This window comes from Phocoena sinus, chromosome 21 (genome assembly GCF_008692025.1).
Source record: "Phocoena sinus isolate mPhoSin1 chromosome 21, mPhoSin1.pri, whole genome shotgun sequence".
Lineage (NCBI taxonomy): Eukaryota > Metazoa > Chordata > Mammalia > Artiodactyla > Phocoenidae > Phocoena > Phocoena sinus.
This window is the reverse complement of record NC_045783.1, coordinates 17,076,375-17,095,664: the sequence shown is the minus strand read 5'-3', so window position 1 is coordinate 17,095,664 and position 19,290 is coordinate 17,076,375. Positions and strand designations below refer to the sequence as shown.

The 19,290-nt window shown below is 39.1% G+C and overlaps 1 long non-coding RNA gene across 1 annotated transcript in view; it reads left to right on the top strand.

Moving 5' to 3' along the window:
* The window catches only part of LOC116746722, a 103,308-nt gene extending 84,832 nt beyond the window's left edge, over positions 1-18,476 (top strand). The window contains exon 3 of the long non-coding RNA XR_004347853.1: positions 18,038-18,476. This is a non-coding gene — a long non-coding RNA (uncharacterized LOC116746722). The remainder of the gene's footprint in view (positions 1-18,037) is intronic.
* The last annotated feature ends 814 nt before the right edge of the window (positions 18,477-19,290 follow it).

The window sequence follows — 19,290 nt, the reverse complement described above, 5'->3', positions numbered from 1 at the left end:
GAAACTCCAGATTTCGGGTGAGTTTGAAATTGTGTTATAAATTGCTTCCGCTAACTCCTTGTTGCCTGTAAGCCACAGACTTTGAAAAGGAGCACATTTTACAAATTGGGCTTTCCTATCATTTCTTGCAGGGAAGCAGCTGTCCTATTTCCTCTAATAAGGTAGTAAGCCTAAAAATGCAACGTAAGCCTTCAGGGTGTGTGATTAGAGAGGCTTGCCACACAGACCAAATGCCTGGGAGCAATGGAAGGACTCCTCCCCACAATCAGACAGCTCCTTCACTGTGGTAGAGAGGGGTCTCTGGCCAATTCTGTTGTTATATTTATGTGGAAGAAAGAAACCAGTAGATCAGGTGTGAGGAATGTTGACTTCTAAAAACAGAACCAGACTTCAGAGAACTATTTTAGAATCTGCAGGAATGTCATATTAAAATATGTATTTCTGACCACAGAGAGCAAATTCTAGAATGGAATTATAGAAGAAGCTCTATACAGTCAGCCCTCTGTATCCATGGATTCCATATCTGTGGATTCAACCAACCTTGGATTCAAACCAACCTTGGATTGAAAATATTTGGGAAAAAATCCCAGAAAGTTCCAAAAAGCAAAACTTGAATCTGCCGCACACTGGCAACTATTTATATAGCATTTACATTGTATTTACAACTATTTACATAGTGTTTATATTGTATTAGGTATTATAAGTAGTCTAGAGGAGATTTAAAGTATATGGGAGGATTTGCATAGGTTATATGCAAATACTGTGCCATTTTATATAAGGGACTTGAGCGTCTTTGGATTTTGGTATCCGAGGGGTTTCTGGAAACAATCCCCCATGGATACCAAGGGACAACCATACATGGAAACCAGATGGACTCTCATTGCTTCTGTCCATTGGAGTGGGGAGGAATTCAGCCCAGAGAGCTTCTAAAACGAGCCAGCATAAGGAAGGCGAAATGGCTCTGAGAGGAACTTGACTTTCCCTGGGCTCCTGACTTTTTTCATATTCAGTGTTCATGCAGAGCCAGATATTCTGCAGATTACAAGTGACTGCTGGCTCTTCTCACTTACACCCCAGCAAACTCTGTTCTAGATAACCCAGGGTAGAAGATCTTTTGTGACTGTGATTGCCAGGGAGCTTTATCTTTGGTTAATGGGTATGGTAAAAACAATTTGCACAATATGATAAGAATAATAACATTCAATTAACAAGGGCTTCCTGTGTGTCAGGTAATGTCCAAAGTGCTTTAAAAAGAGGATGTAACTCTTTTAATGCTTACCCTTGCCATATGAGGGGGTATCATCGCTTTAATTTTAAATTTGAAAAAGGGGAGGCTTAGGGGAGGTTTAGTATCTGGTCTAGGATCAAACAGCTGGTAAGTGATAGAGCTGTGGTTCAAACTTAGGTCAGTCTCACTGTGCTTGTGCTTATAACCACTGACTCTAAGACAAAAATAAAAATAGGAAAGTACTACATAATATTTATACAGTGTAGTGGTTTCAATCTTAGGGAAAATATTTCTCAATGATTCCAGTTCGTTCTTCTCTCTTCCCTGCCACGACCCATTGAGAACTACCGGTATTACACTTTATAAAGTGATAAAGGGCTTTGGTGAACAATTTTCTCATTCACAAATTGGGACTTTTCCAGCTTTTCTATCCCTGTCGGCTCTCTTATTACCTTTTAATGATGGAGTAAGTTCTAAAATAACAAATGTAAATTGTAAGGGCATATAGAGTAAGGTTGCCAGATAGAATATGGGAACGTAGTTAAATTTGAATTTCAAGTAAACAATGAATAATTTAAAAATTTTTACGTACGTACCAAATATTGCATGAGATATACTAAATATTATTGCTTGCTTTTTAAAATGCAAATTTATCTAGGCATTCTGTATGTTTATTTGCTATATCCAGCAGCCCTAAATTAAGTCAGAGAGGCTTGTGTACAAAGAGTGAAACTGAGTTTGCTTTTGCACACCACCGGCTCAGCGGCCAATGGAAAACTCAAATGAAATGGGTAAAAGAGAAACCTTGGGGCAACTATACTGAGTGCTTAGATCTACTTGCCTCGTATAATTAGTCTTTTCAGCAAATCTTGCTAATATCAAATAGTGTTCTCAGTCATTGATATTTTGTATAGTGTGGAAGTGACTAGAAGCTTTACCAGGGTTATTTTACCTTTATCAGTAGTTCAGTTGAAGCTCCACCAAGGCAAGAGCCTCAGTGCAAACCTTGTTTTAATGTTCATGTTTTTACTTTTTATCTGAATGTACTGCAGGGCCCTTGAGGTCTTCTGGAAAAAACGTCCTTCTATCAGCCAGGACATGAACTTATTCATTTAAGATCAGCATTTCTGCTTTTGAAAGCTGGCAGCACACAGAGAGCTAAGGTTGTCCCTTTATCCACTGATCCTCAGTGGTTGACTGGACACCCTGAGCTCTGGACTTATTCCCCTAATCACTTTGAGTCAGAAAAGCTACCTCTTTTTTTTTTTTTTTAACATCTTTATTGGGGTATAATTGCTTTACAATGGTGTGTTAGTTTCTGCTTTATAACAAAGTGAATCAGTTATACATATACATATGTCTCCATTTCTCTTCCCTCTTGCATCTTCCTCCCTCCCACCCTTCCTAACCCACCCCTCCAGGCGATCACAAAGCACCGAGCTGATCTCCCTGTGTTATGCGGCTGCTTCCAACTAGCTATCTACCATACGTTTGGTAGTGTATATATGTCCATGCCTCTCTCTCGCTTTGTCACAGCTCACCCTTCCCCCTCCCCATATCCTCAGGTCTGTTCTCTAGTAGGTCTGCGTCTTTATTCCTGTCTTACCCCTAGGTTCTTCATGACATTTTTTTTTCTTAAATTCCATATATATGTGTTAGCATACGGTATTTGTCTTTCTCTTTCTGACTTACTTCACTCTGTATGACAGACTCTAGGTCTATCCACCTCATTACAAATAGCTCAATTTCGTTTCTTTTTATGGCTGAGTAATATTGCATTGTATACATGTGCCACATCTTCTTTATCCATTCATCCGATGATGGACACTTAGGTTGTTTCCATCTCCGGGCTATTGTAAATAGAGCTGCAATGAACATTTTGGTACATGACTCTTTTTGAATTTTGGTTTTCTCAGGGTATATGCCCAGTAGTGGGGTTGCTGGGTCATATGGTAGTTCTATTTGTAGTTTTTTAAGGAACCTCCATACTGTTCTCCATCGTGGCTGTACCAATTCACATTCCCACCAGCAGTGCAAGAGTGTTCCCTTTTCTCCACACCCTGTCCAGCATTTATTGTTTTGATGATGGCCATTCTGACTGGTGTGAGATATCTCATTGTAGTTTTGATTTGCATTTCTCTAATGATTAATGATGTTGAGCATTCTTTCATGTGTTTGTTGGCAGTCTGTATATCTTCTTTGGAGAAATGTCTATTTAGGTCTTCTGCCCATTTTTGGATTGGGTTGTTTGTTTTTTTGTTATTGAGCTGCATGAGCTGCTTGTAAATTTTGGAGATTAATCCTTTGTCAGTTGCTTCATTTGCAAATATTTTCTCCTATTCTGAGGGTTGTCTTTTGGTCTTGTTTATGGTTTCCTTTGCTGTGCAAAAGCTTTTAAGTTTCATTAGGTCCCATTTGTTTGTTTTTGTTTTTATTTCCATTTCTCTAGGAGGTGGGTCAAAAAGAATCTTGCTGTGATTTATGTCATAGAGTGTTCTGCCGATATTTTCCTCTAAGAGTTTGATAGTTTCTCACCTTACATTTAGGTCTTTAATCCATTTTTAGCTTATTATGTGTATAGTGTTAGGAAGTGATCTAATCTCATACTTTTACATGCACCTGTCCAGTCCTCTTTTTTAGTGGAATGAAACCATTAATGTTTCAGGGATGCCTGGTTTTCTGGGCAAAGGAAGCTTCTTTGGTAATAATATCTTAGCAGGAATCGTGGTGGTAGTGATCGTGGTATGTGTGTGTATCTGGAGGGATGGATGAAATGAGTGTGCGTTTCTTTTCTAGAGTGACTTTGACGGAAAACACTTTTTGTCTCTGGAAGTTTACTTGAAGAATATTTTAGAAATATATCTGTTTGTTGAGCACTACATAATTTAAGCAACAAACCAAGTTGTAAAACTGCATTGCAGCAACATTTATTAAAAAAAAGTTGCACATGGTATAAGTAGTGAAACATAAGTAGGGCTTTGTGAAAGAAATAAAGAAAAGTTTTATTTTTCTGACAGTACTTATATGTTTTTAAGACCCTGATTGCCATTGCTTTCTTTCTGAGTTGCCTTCTCTCTGATTGATGATGTGTCTCAGATTTGGTTACTTTTCACTACATGTTAATTTCAGATGTTTTTTCACTGGGTGAATATGGATTGATAATATACAGGAAAGTAAAAACACACAGGAGGATTTTAATATATAATAAAAAGGAATTCCATTGTAAGTGATCTGAGAGCTCAGTTCTTTTACCCACTCTGTTTTATTTAACAACTCCCGCTCTATTAAGACTTTGCTTCACTCAACGATTTCATGTTAATCATCTTTTGTTTTATAGCCTCTTATTTTCCTGCTGCAATCAGTATCCCATCAACTTCACCGACCATCTACTCTGTGACCTATGAGATGGCTCTGGTACAGGGCTGAATTTATACCAGAGCAATTTGCTTTAAATGTTACCAACATTTTATCCAAAACATTTCTTCCAGTTTATTCTCATAATTTTACTACTTTTCACAAAGTTGCTTCCCTGCTTTTAGAGAATAGGGAGTGATAAGTAAAATACAAAATGCCTATGTAGAGTGTATAGAAGTCGGGCTTGGAAACACAAAAGTTAAGTCCATGAGTGATGTTAAGTGTGGGCTCGGTTTTCTTCCTGTGTGGAGGCAGCAACACAAGCTTGATGAATTCATTTCCACCTTTCTGGTAAAACTGGATCTTTTCAGTGAGACCATATTTTAAAGCATTTCTGGATCCTGCTGATATGTTCAGATTGCCTTGACTCAAGCAAAATCAATCAATTTTGGCACCCTGTAGATGCATCGTACTGATAACCTCAGATCCCTTTCCTTCTCTCTATTTGCCTGCATTTGGCTGGTGCCAGCTGTCCTTTATATCATTAGTAGAAATCCAAGTCGCACACCACAGGGGGCTCTGAGTTCTTTGTAAAGATTAATTTAGAAATTAAAAGTGCATTATCCCCCTGTAAAAATACATTATCCAGACTGTGATGCCAGCATTTTTAATAAAATAAATGATTAAGTACCTCATTTAATCTTAGCACCAAATGTAATTTTTTCCTTATCCCTCAGAAGTGGGCAATTAATCCTTTCTTGATGTCTGTTAGGACATTTTATTTCACAGAAGGATTTTAATGGTAGTGATGACACCTTGTACTTTTCAATGATTATTATATTCATTTTAGAAGATACTATTTTCTTCTTAAATCTTAAATTTAATTCCCAGTGTCCACATGAGGCAAATATATTTTAATTTGTTCCAAGATATCTTTTTGCATTTGGTTTTGAGTGTACAATAAAACAGTGAAAAAGCAAATTCAGTATATGTGTAAATTCTCTCTCGCTGAAATCGCTTAGATGTGGTCCTTTAAGGGGAAGTTCCAACAGAAACTTATTTTAGTGGCCTAATTCTAAGAAGTTAATGATTCCTGCCCAGATATCCTCTCAGGGCTGCTTGAGGAAAATGCTTAAAAAATAATATTAGTACACAAAGTCAGACTTATTTTAAAGAGAGTGAGATATACGGAGATTAAACAAGATAGAGTACTTGTCAATATACATAATATCCAGTTCCGTTGTTGAAATTTATTTTAAGAGTATGTTAGTCATACTTTTACTAATAATGTGTTCTTCTAACTTCTCTCTCTCTGTATATGTGTAACTCTTTTTACATTTGGTCTCTAGATAAGAAAATCCCTTTTGTAGTTGCTGTCATCCTCTTTTATTAAAAAAAAAAATTTTTTTTTTTTTGGCCACACTGCATAGCATGCACGATCTTAGTTCCCTGACCAGGGATCGAACCCGTGCCCCCTGCAATGGAAGCATGGAGTCCTAACCACTGGACTGCCAGGGAATTCCTACTATCACCCTCTTAACTCTGGAATTTTTAAATCACCTTTTACAGCTTGTTGTGTCTGGTGTCCCAAGCAGATATTGCTTAAAGTAGTAAATAACATCAAATTTTTCTCTGGCATTGGAGCACTCTAGGTGACCGGCATGGCTATACTGGGGGATAATCCCTTTCACCGGAAGAGAAGGTTGCATCATAAGAGGTTTTCTTTTTCCTTGGTGCATCATCTGGAGCTAGACCAGGCCCAGCCCATAGGGTCCCTGCCACATTAATTCAGTTCTAATCTTGTACCAAGCTATGTCCTCACAGACTTATGCTAAGAACGACTACCATCTACAAATGAATATATTTTTGCTGAGGATTTTGTCCTCACTAATAAAAAATGGAGAAAGTTAGAGCTATTTACTTGGCAGCAATTACTCAAAGACAGTGTCATGCATTTATGGGAAAACTCTTGTAAATCTAAAGGAAAGTGATTTACTCATAGTGGGAATAGATTTAACACAGATTAGAAATATCTTTTCCTCCTTTTCTGCCTTATCTTTTGTATTTTATGAGGTTAAGACCAGCTCTGAAGTATTATTAACGTGTTTTATTTTCACTGACAAAAAGTAGTTTTAGCCATGTGATGAAATTCCACCATTTGCTAATGATGTCTGCCTTTGAAGTATAACTCTTTCATTGCAGGCACAAATTATGTTATGGATGTGATATTGTGCCATATAAATGTGAGGTTTTTTTAAAATAAATTTATTTATTTTTGGCTGCATTGGGTCTTCGTTGTTGCATGTGGGCTTTCTCCACAAGCAGGGTCTACTCTTTGGTGTGGTGCACCTGCTTCTCATTTCAGTGGCTTCTCTTGTTGTGGAGCACAGGCTCTAGGCACATGGACTTCAGTAGTTGTGGCTCTCAGACTCAGTAGTTGTGGCTTGCGGGCTCTAGAGCGCAGGCTCAGTAGTTGTGGCACATGGGTTTAGTTGCTCTGCAGCATGTGGGATCTTCCCGGACCAGGGCTTAAACCTGTGTCCCCTGCATTGATAGGGGGATTCTTAACCACTGTGCCACCAGGGAAGTCCAGTGTGAGTTTTTGACATGCTAATTTATAATGACTGGCAGATGTAAAGACCTTAAGGGAAAGATGAGATTGGCACGTGGACAACTAAAATGTATAAGGGCGATGGATTCAAAGATCAGTTTTCAGGAAAGAAATATTCTTAAAATATGTATTTAAATGTGAGTAAGTAGACCGTGGTTCTTCTTTAGGGCTTACGGATGCAGAATGCCAGGACTGCAAAAAAAAAAAAAAAGTTAAAGATCAGGTAATGTGGGAGACTTTGGACTCAACCTGATTCCACTCTGAACCCAGCAAGAAAGGACAGAGTGTCTGAAGAAATGGGTATTAGCAGGACTTGCAGGCATCAGGACAATCTCCCGAGACGGTTCTCAAAATTCCTCCTTTTCTGCATCTGCTTGCTGCTCTTCACATCAAAAGGCAAAACAAGATCCCCTCTATTTGAACCCAAGCTGGCCTTGTGACTGCTTTGACCTGCCAGAATGTGATGAAAATGGCATTCTGGTACTTTTAAGCCCAAGCCTTAAGAGGCTTCCACTTCCTTCCTCTTGGAATACTTGCTCTTGAAACCTTCACTCTTAGAAAGCACTCGCCATGTTGTTTAAAGCCCAAGCTGCATGGAGAGGCCACGTAGAAGAGAATCAAAATGCTCTGGTATTGCTCAGAGCAATAATGCCACCCATATGAGTGGATATGGATACTTTAGATATTCCAACCCTTAAGCCCCAGATGAACTGTAGTCCCAGCTGCTATCACATGTGGTGGAAAACCCACCCAGCTAAACCCAACAACCTATAGAATCGTGAAGGGTGCTGCAGGATTGCTTCTACCCCAAAGGGTACCTTCTTCTATTCCCAGAAAGGTCCTTGTAGGTTGGGCATGACCCCGAGTGTTAGAGTGAACCAGTCACCAGGTAAGGATTCTGTATACCTGCACTTTACCTGCCTGCAGAGCGCTTATGCCTCCATAGTCCTCATGCTGTAGTAAAGTAGATTTTTGCATTTTATTTTTTTTAATTTAAAAAAAAAATTTTTTTTTTTTTTTTTGCGGTACGCGGGCCTCTCACTGTTGTGGCCTCTCCCGTTGTGGAGCACAGGCTCTGGACGCACAGGCTGAGCAGCCGTGGCTCACGGGCCCAGCTGCTCCACGTCATGTGGGATCTTCCCGGACCCGGGCACAAACCCGTGTCCCCTGCATCGGCAGGCGGACTCTCAACCACTGTGCCACCAGGGAAGCCTGATTTTTGCATTTTAAATGGATAGTTGGAGTGTGCTGGGCTGATTCTAGTCAATGGGAGATAGGATGCTGGGAAGGCTCTCAAGGGTGAGGTTATAGGTTAGGGAGAGTCACTTGCCCCGTTCTCGTAGAATTATTTTGGTTGTGAAAGTGACAATGAGTGAACACTGACTTATTTCAAAAAGTCTCAAAGATTTTGTCACAGACCTCTAAAGGAAACTTGATCATTTAAGCAGGAATATAGTGCTTTCGTGTTCTAATCCATGTGGCAGAGAAACACAAGCTTTATCCAAGAGCTATTTACCCATTAACTCTTTGTATGTTTTACATTTTACGTTTATGTTGTATTTTTGCTTTTTTGACATTATGTTTTAGCTTTTTCTTTTCCTGCCAAATCCAGGCTAATGCTTTATATATAAATTTGTGGTTTGTTTTTCAAAAATTTAATTTTTAAAAATTTCTTGTTAAAGTTTATTTAAAAGCATTGTGAAGTCTATCTTATTTATCCATGGAACAGTCTGATTTTTTTTCGGAAAGTGTAGGTCATGATAAAGACAGCAAAAAAAGTGTACAATATATATAAAGGAAGGAGAGAAGATTTTAAAACTATTTATTTGAAAATAGCAATAGTTTCAAGCTTTAGAAACATTATAAGAATAGTACATAGGACACCTGTCTACCCTTTATCCAGATTAACCTCTTGTTAACATTTTGTTCTGTTGCTTTCTCACTTGTTTTCTTTTCCTCCACCCTTTCTTCAGTGTGTGTGTGTGTGTGTGTGTGTGTGTGTGTGTGTGTGTATTTTAAATCATTTTTTTCTCTTTTTTTGTCTTATACCATCAAGGCTCATGCTTTTATATATAAATATAAATGCATGAATGCAATTTGAGAGTAAATTGCATTCATCATGGCCCTAAAATCTTCAGTGTATATTTCCAAAGAATAAGGATATTCTCTTAAATACAGTAGCTATAGACTTTACTATATTTAATATTGCTACAATAATTTTATCATCTACCATCCATATTCTAATTTTGTCAATTGACCCAATAATATCCTTCCTATCCCCCCTTTCCCCTGAAGTACATGATCCAATTTAAGAACTCATTGTCATGTCTCTAGTCTTCTTTAATCTGGGACATTTCCACAGCCTATTTTTGCCTTTTATGACATTGACATTTTGAAGAATACAGTCCCTTTTAAAAAAAGAGAATGTTTCTCATTTGGGGTGTGTCCAGTGGCTCCTCAAGTTTCCATTCATGTATGCATTCCAGGCCAGAAGTGATGTGTGTCCTTCTCCAGAGGCACACAATGTACACTTGCCCCTCAATGTTGGTATTAATTTTGATTACTTGGTTAAGGTGTTCTCCAATTTATCCCTATAATGTTCCCCCCACTACATTTGCAACTAATAAGCTATCTGGGGAGACCATGCAAATATTCTTCTTCTCATGAAAATTCCCCCTGAGATTTGGCATCTATTGGTGACTCATGCCTAATCCAAAGTTTAGTATGATGGCTGCAAAATGATGATTTCCTACATTCACCACTTCCTCCACATTTATCCGTCAACACTCAGCATTCTATAAGCAAGAATCCTTTTTCCTCCCCACTGATTTTTATAATCTATTTATTATTTGTTTGTGCTCATTAACTCTGTGTTTTCAATGGTCTGTAATTCATTACTGTCCTTAATTATTTTAGTATTTAAATTATCCCAGATTAGGATTATGGGAGGGTCGTCCAGAAGTCTCCAGTGTCCCTGTGATACCCCCACTTTAAAAAAGCATTTTCTTACTTTCTGGCATAACAAGATATTCCAGATTCATCTTGTATCCACCCTCCCCAGCCTTGAAATCAACCATTTCTTTAAGGAGCCCTGGTTTCTTTTAGTGGGGAAAGGTTAATACCTTTAAAAGACCTCTGGGCACTAGTATGATAGGAGGGTAATTTTTGATGGAGTTAAACTGGATTTAGAATGCCTTTCACTCCAAATTTTATCTGCGCTATGGCCAATATGGCATCTATCTACTTTTACAAAAGACAAATGACTAATTTTCTGCTTTACGCCAAAAATTATCCATAAATTCAAGTGACTATATCAGAATGAGGTACATATTTGAGGACATCATCTAGATAATTAAACCCCCAAATCTGCTCTTAAGGATAAAAATTTCATTTTTTCTCTCTAGAATCTTTCATTATTAGCAGTTGTAGTGAAAAATGTTATATAATTAATAAATTTGCTATATTCTAAGAATACAAACTATATTACTGAGTGCAGATAAGATTTTGACTGCATTCTTTATTGGTATTTTAGAAATACTCAGGGGTTTGGCTATAAACTCCTATAAATTCACTCCATGTTGAAATTATTTGCTTGTCTTTATGCTGTTTGTCTGGAAAATTCTGAGATTCAGTGCATTTGGTGTGTTATGAAAAAAGAATGAAAAAAACCTTAAGGTTCAACACTAATGGGAATGTAACAGTTCAGAATTAAAATGTAAAAAAATTGGGACCATAAGAATCAAATCAGGACTGAGTGTATGCCTGAGGGATGTGTCATGAAATTGGTTATAGGGACACCATGCCACAACCTTGTTATCAGTGATACAGTGGTATTGAATGGAGTATGTAATAGAATCTCCCATTTCTGAAGAGCAGTTATACAATGTAGCTGAGAGCAGTTGAATGTGTGTGTGTGTGTGCGTGTGCGTGTGTGCGTGTGTGTGTAGTTGAATGTGTGTGTGTGTGCGTGTGCGTGTGTGTGTGTGTGTGTGTGTATCTGCCTATGTCGGGGAGCTGTGATAGAGGGAAGGAATTTGCCAATGTTCCCTGTGTTTCTGTGTGGGGATGAAGTGGATTGCCGTGTTTTCTCTTGTAATCTTCTGCTTTCTACCTGTAATGGGGATAGTATGTGGAAATCTATCACTATGCTCTTCTTTTTCATTCAGAGGAACTAATTTGCTTCAGCATGTGTTAAGATTGTTACAGAAGCAACGTTTTAACTTTTGATATCCAAAATAGTATTTCTGAGTCTACCATAAGCCCAAAGCCAGGGATTGGAGAGTTAGAAATGAGCTTTTAAAGTTTCTTTAGCTTCCATAAACATATCTGTGATTTGACTAGACCACAAAGTTTTATTTTAAGCTATGGGGCAGAGAGAATCAGAATATGACATCAGAGAAATTCCTGCTGTAGGAAAAGTGGAGAGCCCCTACCTCATGGCCCGGGAGTCACAGCAGGTGAAGGGAGAGGGAGGATAAACAGGAGGTGAGGCACAAGCATCGTGGCTCCCCCGCCCTGGGGTGAAATCTCACAGAAGAGTCATTAGCTAAGTTGAGGGGAAAGCCAAAGGCAGAAGGACTTTTATCTTGCTTACTGTTTGGAACTTTGGTAGGGAGACTGGAGGGCAGGGCAACCCCTTAATAACATGGGGCTGTCATCACAGAGTAAAAGCAGCACAGTTGGGCAGAGGAAGCTAGAGTCAGCACTTTGGGTCCCTGCTTGCCATAAGGGGAAAGTAGATGGTCACTCGCTCTGCTGATAGCCAGGGCCTTGCTTCCAGGGGTCATCAATGTAAGTTACAACCTCTCCAGGCATATCTTAGAAAAAGTCGTGTTAAGGGACCAGGGAGCATGACAGGCTGGTGGCTTTACAGCAGAAATCAGCAAAGATACAAAGGACCCATGCAGACCCAAATCTGCTTCCTTAAACTGCATATCTGCCTCTCCATGAGCCATCACTATGGATACCTGAAAGACTGAACATTTACCCCCAAAAGACAGAGTCAGTTGCTAAGAGTTGCTATTTGAGCTGTAAGAGATTGAGACACCATTAAATGACAAGTTGAAAGCATTTCTCTGCAATTCCCCCATGGTAACCTAGTATGATAGAGGTTTGAGAGAAAGGTTCAGTCATAGAAAATGAAAATGCTACATTTTCTTTGCTTGAGTAGAAGTGTATGATTTTAGATTTCATTACATACTCTGGCAGAGGGAGGGCAGAGATCATTCCACAATCCTGGCAGGCAGGTTTTCTTACTGGGAACCCCCCTGCCTCCATTTGCTCTTATAGCTGTTCCCACTAATTTTGAAAGCCTGAAGATTGGACTGCTATGCCTGTTGCCCACACTGTGTTATGAGGCTCCGCAGAGAGTCCCATGTATATATTTTGAGTTTTCCTGGGTAAGTTGTCCATAGTATTCAGTTATGTGTGAAATAGATTTGGTCCCAAACCGTTTGAACTCGGAGAATTAACTGTAATTGGTTCTAGGAGATAAAATATGTTTCCCCAGGAGTTGATGGTTTTGAAAGGGTAGTTTTTCTTCTGGGTGAGATAGACATGAATCATCAAATAGGTGTACAATGCAGTATCTTTGTTTCTGACCACAGAATCCAGATGTAAAGCTCTGACTAGTGGTTCCAGGTTTCTGGTCAGTCTCACTGGGTTAATAATAATTACTAACATTTGGCTGGAGCTTTCAAGTTTTCACAGTGCCTTCATGTGCATTTGTCACATTAGATGGTGCCGCTGGTAGTGCATGATTTGTGTCTTCACTTACCCACACACCCTGCCATGGTGTTTTGTCTCTTTCTAAGAATTTCTTCACAAAGTTGATTCAGTTACTCAAAGCTGTTTTAGAATAAGACAAAAATGAATGAGTAGAGAGACCCTTGGCCTTTCCTGCTCTAGAAGATCTAATTTCCCTGTCTGTGGTTATAGAAGATAAGCTTTGATTGGTCCTGGGAAGTGTTTTTCCTCTAGCTTGACCTGATGTCACTTTTCAAAAACAAGCAGTTAAGCCTGCTTTGTTCAGCTTACTTTTTCAAATTGCTGGTAAGGATTTCTTTGAAAGCCTTGTAATCCATAGATGTTCTATAAAGGGCTGAATCTTGGATGCTGGCCTTTACTTCCAGAGGTGGCTAAAAATGATCAGAATTGGAAGGAGTCACAATAATAAAATCTATTTTTAGAAGTACATTAGCATGTGGTTTTGCAAACTCACATTTCATTCCTGTAAAAACCAGCAAGCGCTGTCATAAAAATACTGTCGAGATTTACTGCTTCTTCATGAGACCTGGGACTATGCCAGAGGGACACCAGGCACCCTAAGCCTACTTATAGCTGCTGCCTCTGAAACCCTACTCTGTAATGTGGTAAGTGTTTTAAAAAATTCAACTAAATGGCTACCACATGGTGGAAAATTAGCAATCTGGGACTGAAACTTTTGTGTGGTATTAAATCCACATATGGAAAAAATTAAATATCATCCTCAATGCCCTCCATGTGTTCAGTTGTATTAAATGAAATGCTTAAAAAGTGTGACATTATTTAACTTTTATAAGGTTTGTCACATCTAGTAAAATTATTACTGTTCTTTTGAAAAGTTTCATATAGGTGCCTTCTGAGTTCACATCAGTCTGGCTGTCCTATCATATGCATATAATTTGTTACTGGATATAGCACAAGGCAATCAACAGAACTCCAACCAGGGCAACTTAATATAGCACAGAAATGCAGTAACTGGCAATAGGCAATGCTGTGGTAGGTTGGTCCATAATAATCTTCTTTTCTATAGAAAGGATTTTATAAGACATAAAAGGTGAAGTATTTACCATAAATTGTTTTAAGAAAATTTGACACTTTAAAATAAATGACTCCAAGTATTTTATATTTTCATAGATTTAAACAGTAGTGCCATGTGACATTCTTAGTCTGCATTTGCTAATGTGCCTAGCTTGCTCAATAAATGTCATAATCATATTGATACTGCTGATAAAAAGGATTTTTCAGGAAATTTGTCCGCTTAACTCCATTTACTCTGGTGCAAGAAGATATTTCCTGAGCTTAAGGGCTAGTTGCTCCATTTACTAGAGACTGGCTTGTGTGTTGGATGCTTAGAACCCAGATGTTCCTGGGAACCTTGATCTCTGTTTCAACAGGTGTGGTTTACAGCCCATCAGCGTCAGGATCACCTGAAGGATTTGTTAAACATGTGAGATCTGGGCTTAATTCTAGATCTACCGCATCTGCATGCATATCAAACTCTCCAGGTGATTCTTATTCATTGTAAAGTTTGAGAGACTGACAGTCCAAAGCCCTTTTGTTGTAGAGAGAAAACGAAGGCTGAGAAGTTTATCAAATGTCCCAACCATATACAGCTGGTGTATGCAGCGTGCAATGATACGTTATTATCCAGTAATCCCTGGAGGTTTTCAGATGTGCAAATGAGGTCCATACAGAATTGGTTTCATGGGATAAGGTGAACTGTAAAGGTGTATTGACTCACCTGCTGTAATGGCAGTCCATGTCAGAGGGAGCCACTTCAGTGCATTCAGAGTCTCAGCCTGGTGGACAGCAAACAGGGAAACTGTGCTGAGACTTGATATCCAGAGGCCTCAAACTCTCCATACAATTTATGCAGTGTCCTTACATTTCTTACATTTAGATTCCAGTCCTGGAGAGTTTTTTTTTAATTATATTTTTAAAACCATGGGCCAAAAGAGTTTAACCCACTCAGATCTGTAATAGATCAAACTCCCAGACGGTTTAAAAGGTGTACTTGGTTTCAAACGGAGCATAGCAAAATCTATCAAACCCAATTCTTCCCTGTAAAGCACAGGACTGAAGTCCGTTTTATGGCTTCATATGGTGAAACAACGTCTGCTGGGTGGAAGCTCCAGGTTCTGGTTAAATGATCTTACGTCAAGAGAAATACCTGGGCTCAAGTTGCACCTTGAGAAAAGCAGGAAAGAGTCAATGACTATGTCTAAAGAAAAACAAATGAGCTGTTTTCAAGGAGGATTTTGAGTTTCTCAGGCACGATTATTCCTACCACCCCATGTTGCTGCTATTCTCAGTGACAATGTTACTGTGGCTTATGTTACAATACCTTTGGCTGCCTGGGTCTAGATTTCCCATGAAGCAGCAAACTGCTCAAGGCAGCTGGCATATGATCAAATGCTCAAAGAGCCGCTAAAAATGTAACTACCTGTAAATGTCAGTGTTTTTCAAATAAGTGTTTTTTTTCTTTGGTTCCAAATTTTGTGCGGTACATTAATGTCACTCAGGAGTGGGCATGATGGTATCTGATGAGAGCACTCCTGCAGTTACTTGTTTTCTGTTTCCGTAGGGCTTCTTCACAAAGCAGTGGCAAAAGCCCAGGAACTGTGTAGTTTCACCACATAAGTGCCTCCTTTTTTGTTGTTGTCCAGAATATTCCTTCCTCTTGGGTCGCCTGTGAGGAGACTGTTAACTTCTCCTGCTTAACTGCCTTTGAAGTTCCAACAGAATCACCAGAGTTGGGAGACAATCCTTTTCTTCCTAACAATGGTTCAGGCTGAGTTTTGTGGTTCAAAAACATTGTTTGTCATTTTTTGCCACTATTGACAAAAAATGAGCATTTACCCACCAGTAGCCAAGAGTCAACAGTTTTCAAAGAGATTAGTGAAATGCATGATTCCTTTGTTTACTTATATTTCTGGTTGAGAGTGCAGATGGATGACTCTTGGATTTTGGAGTCAATGGTACTTTCTAATGAACTCTATGGTTCCAGTTGTCAGGAATAGGAGAGCCAACCACCCAGTTTTGAATGTGACAGTTGGCCTTTGATTGCTTTGAGTCAGTGAAGGTGAGATTATGGGGTTTGGATCCAGGTGGAATGGGCTGTGGCTTCCTTCCCCGCAGCAGGGATCTGGCGTGACTGGGTCTTGGCTTTCACTTGCCAGGGCAGTGTATGTATTGACAGAGGGGAGCTGTTGTATTAGGTGAAGCTTCACTCCATGGCAGGGCTGCCTTCTGCCTGGCTGAGGGCCCCAAGGAAAGTCTCTTTGCCATCTGGCTCCAGTGAGGGCTGAAGAAGGGAATGCTTCTGCTGCATGAAACGCTAAGTCCATAGTCCAGATGAGATCTGCAAGGACCCTTGACAGTTTGTGACACTTGAATGGAAGGGAAGTGAAAAAAACACAGACCTGCTCCTCCATTGGTTTGGAGAACAGTAGTTAGGAGAACAATAAAATATTTCAGAAGTGATTTTATATAACAAGATTAAGATGGATCTCTTGTTGATTAATTAATATAGTCAAAGTCACTTGATATGTAAAGTGTATGTGCTTGTGTGTGTGTATATCTGTCTATATACATATACATATTTATGCATATAAATAAATGTTATGCACATATATTATTTTAACTTAAACACACACACACATATATTCGTTTGCCAATTTTTTGATATAGGTCCAAGGCCTTTTCTTTAATTGTTGTTTGGCTGATTGGAATCCTTATTGTCTTTCTTCTGGAAAGCACCACCACAAGTCATTTTCCATTTCTATAAAATGGAGTGAGAACTTGAAGGTACTTGCAGAGCAACCTGAAGGCAGATTCCTTATGGAGCTTTACCTAATTTGATGACTATTTTAAAAAGGTGACTGATCTCTACTGAGCTATTCCAAAGCAATCACCTTCATTTTTTATAGAAACAATAATTCTCTTTTTGTACTCTTTACCAATTTCAATAATAGTTCCTTAATTTAGGTAGATAAAAATGCAACTGGTATAAAGAGTTTGGGTACAAACTCAACTGACTCATGATAACCAAACAGCTCCTGTGATGGGAGGAGAAGGGAGCTGGCACACTAGCGGTCTGTAGCCAGAGTGGCATTGCTTAGCACGTTTTGCAGAGGAAATGGAGAGCATTGGTTAATGGAGGGGGGTGGATGAAAGAAAAGTCATTTGAAAGGGGTTCTGTTGTATTTAAGAGGAGGAAGCTGGTGTCTTTCACCTCTCTCTGTGATGGACCCACAACTTAGAAAAGTGGTGAGCTAGGGACCTTTCTTAGGGATACATAGACATGATTCTAATTAGAACTGTAAACCCTGAGTGCATAAGCTGTTGTAACTTCTTTGATAGACATAAGTTTGGCCAGGTAGGAGAGCAGTGGGGTGTGGACTGGGTCAGGCTTCCATTCTTGGACCTTACTTGTCCAAGTCTTACTGGGAAAGTAGATTATAGAATGCCTTTGCCCTCCATATATGAAAAAAATTGAGACTTGACAGCCACATTAAAAAAGGATTTTAGTTGAAGAACAGAGCTGAAGAACAACATCTGGTTTTGGTGAAGTCTGGCCTTTGTGCCCAGTTTTACAGCTAAGTTGACTGAAGTACCACAAGGTCATGACTCATCTAGGGTCAGCTCATTGGTCAATAGCTCAATTGCTATCTGATCCCCAAACTCTTGTAACTTTCAGTCCCATATTTTAACTATTAAGCCACGTGGCCTGCTACAGAATATGCCACAAAATGCCCCAGATGTGCACTGAGAGAAATCCTTCTATGACCCAGCTAGCATCAAGTCCCCTCAGGACTTTCTGGTTATTAAATGTTCTTGGAGACCTCTCCTCCAGTATAAGCACATTAACCTGAATGTTATGAGCATTTCCCCACATGACAGTGTTATAAGATTTTCTTATGAGGTCACTTCCTAGGAAGGCAGGGATTTAAAAGCTGCCACAATGGGCAGTGAAGCAAGCAACATGTGGTTTTGCTTTCTGTCTGTCATTTTAAGCAGTAAATAATTTATATAGATAAGATTTCTAAGACAGCTGATGTAGCTTTTTTATTTGTTTATAGGCTTTGGTTTCACCTTGAAAACATCCTCTCTGAACATCAGAAGTGCATTTCATCCCTGAACGGTATATTAACTTCCAACATTTCTGACTTCCAGTCATGAGGATTTTAAAACCAGTTGTATATAGCACTGAGGCTTTTCACTTTTAATGGTGCATTCAGAAGGCCAGCTTTCTCCATTTTCTATGCTATCTTCATCCCATTAACTACTATCAGCTCTGATACAAACCACCCCTTCTTGAAAAAAAGAACCAAATACTAAGTTGCTTCTTGCCTCTTAATGAAAGTATTCAGATGATGTAGGTAAACCATACTAAGACAGAATGTGTTGACTCCTGGTGTATATTTTCCCCCAAACCATCACTCTAACCAGTCTTTTACTTCCATTAAGGTTGGCTGGTGGCTTTTAGCTTGGTCCCAAACAGTGAGACACAATACAGGGCATTTCTTCAGAAATGTCATGGAACTTGTTTGGGACATTCTATTGTTATATAAAAAAAGTTCCCACCTAATTAATTTTTTCAACAAATTTTATGAACATGCTGGGACTTCTTTGAAAACACAGATTCACTTCCCCACACCTTCCAACTCTGTACATGATTGTCTGAAACAAATTTGTCTGAGTTTATTCAACAAAGGACTGCCTAAACCAAACTCTGTTTGGTGAAAACAAACTTTTTTGCTTTCCACATACATTTGCTAACTCTGTGTAGTTTGGTATTTTGTTTCCCTAGAACACACTGCCAATCTTGTGTAACCAGTAATTAGCAGCTGCAGGTCAAGTGACACACAGAGACAAGGAACATGGCAGGAGGGATGTAGGAAGCCAGGCTGTAGGATGAAATGGGCCACCCCAATAGGAGACCTTAGAACTAACAACTCAACAACAACCTTGCTAATGTGCTTCCCTTTTCCCAAGGTGGTTCTGAGAAAAGTCAGGATGCCGCAAACAGCCTCTGTTTCCAAATCTAACACAGGATTATTCAAGGAGAACTGGTAGAGCCAAGGTGTGTTTGAGATAATATCTGTGAACTTTTTCTGTCACTGCTCCATTCTGAGGCTTTGGAAAACCACTTCAGTTTCTGTTTATGTCTTGTCCTATGGGTTATATTCTGGAAAAACGTGACATAAGCTGAAATGACAGAAGTCGAATCTAAGTTTTTCATATAAATGGTGTAAGATGAAATTATGCCCATTGTAATAAAAAATACCACATTTACTCCTATCTTCCTCTTTCCCATTCTTCATTCTTTCCT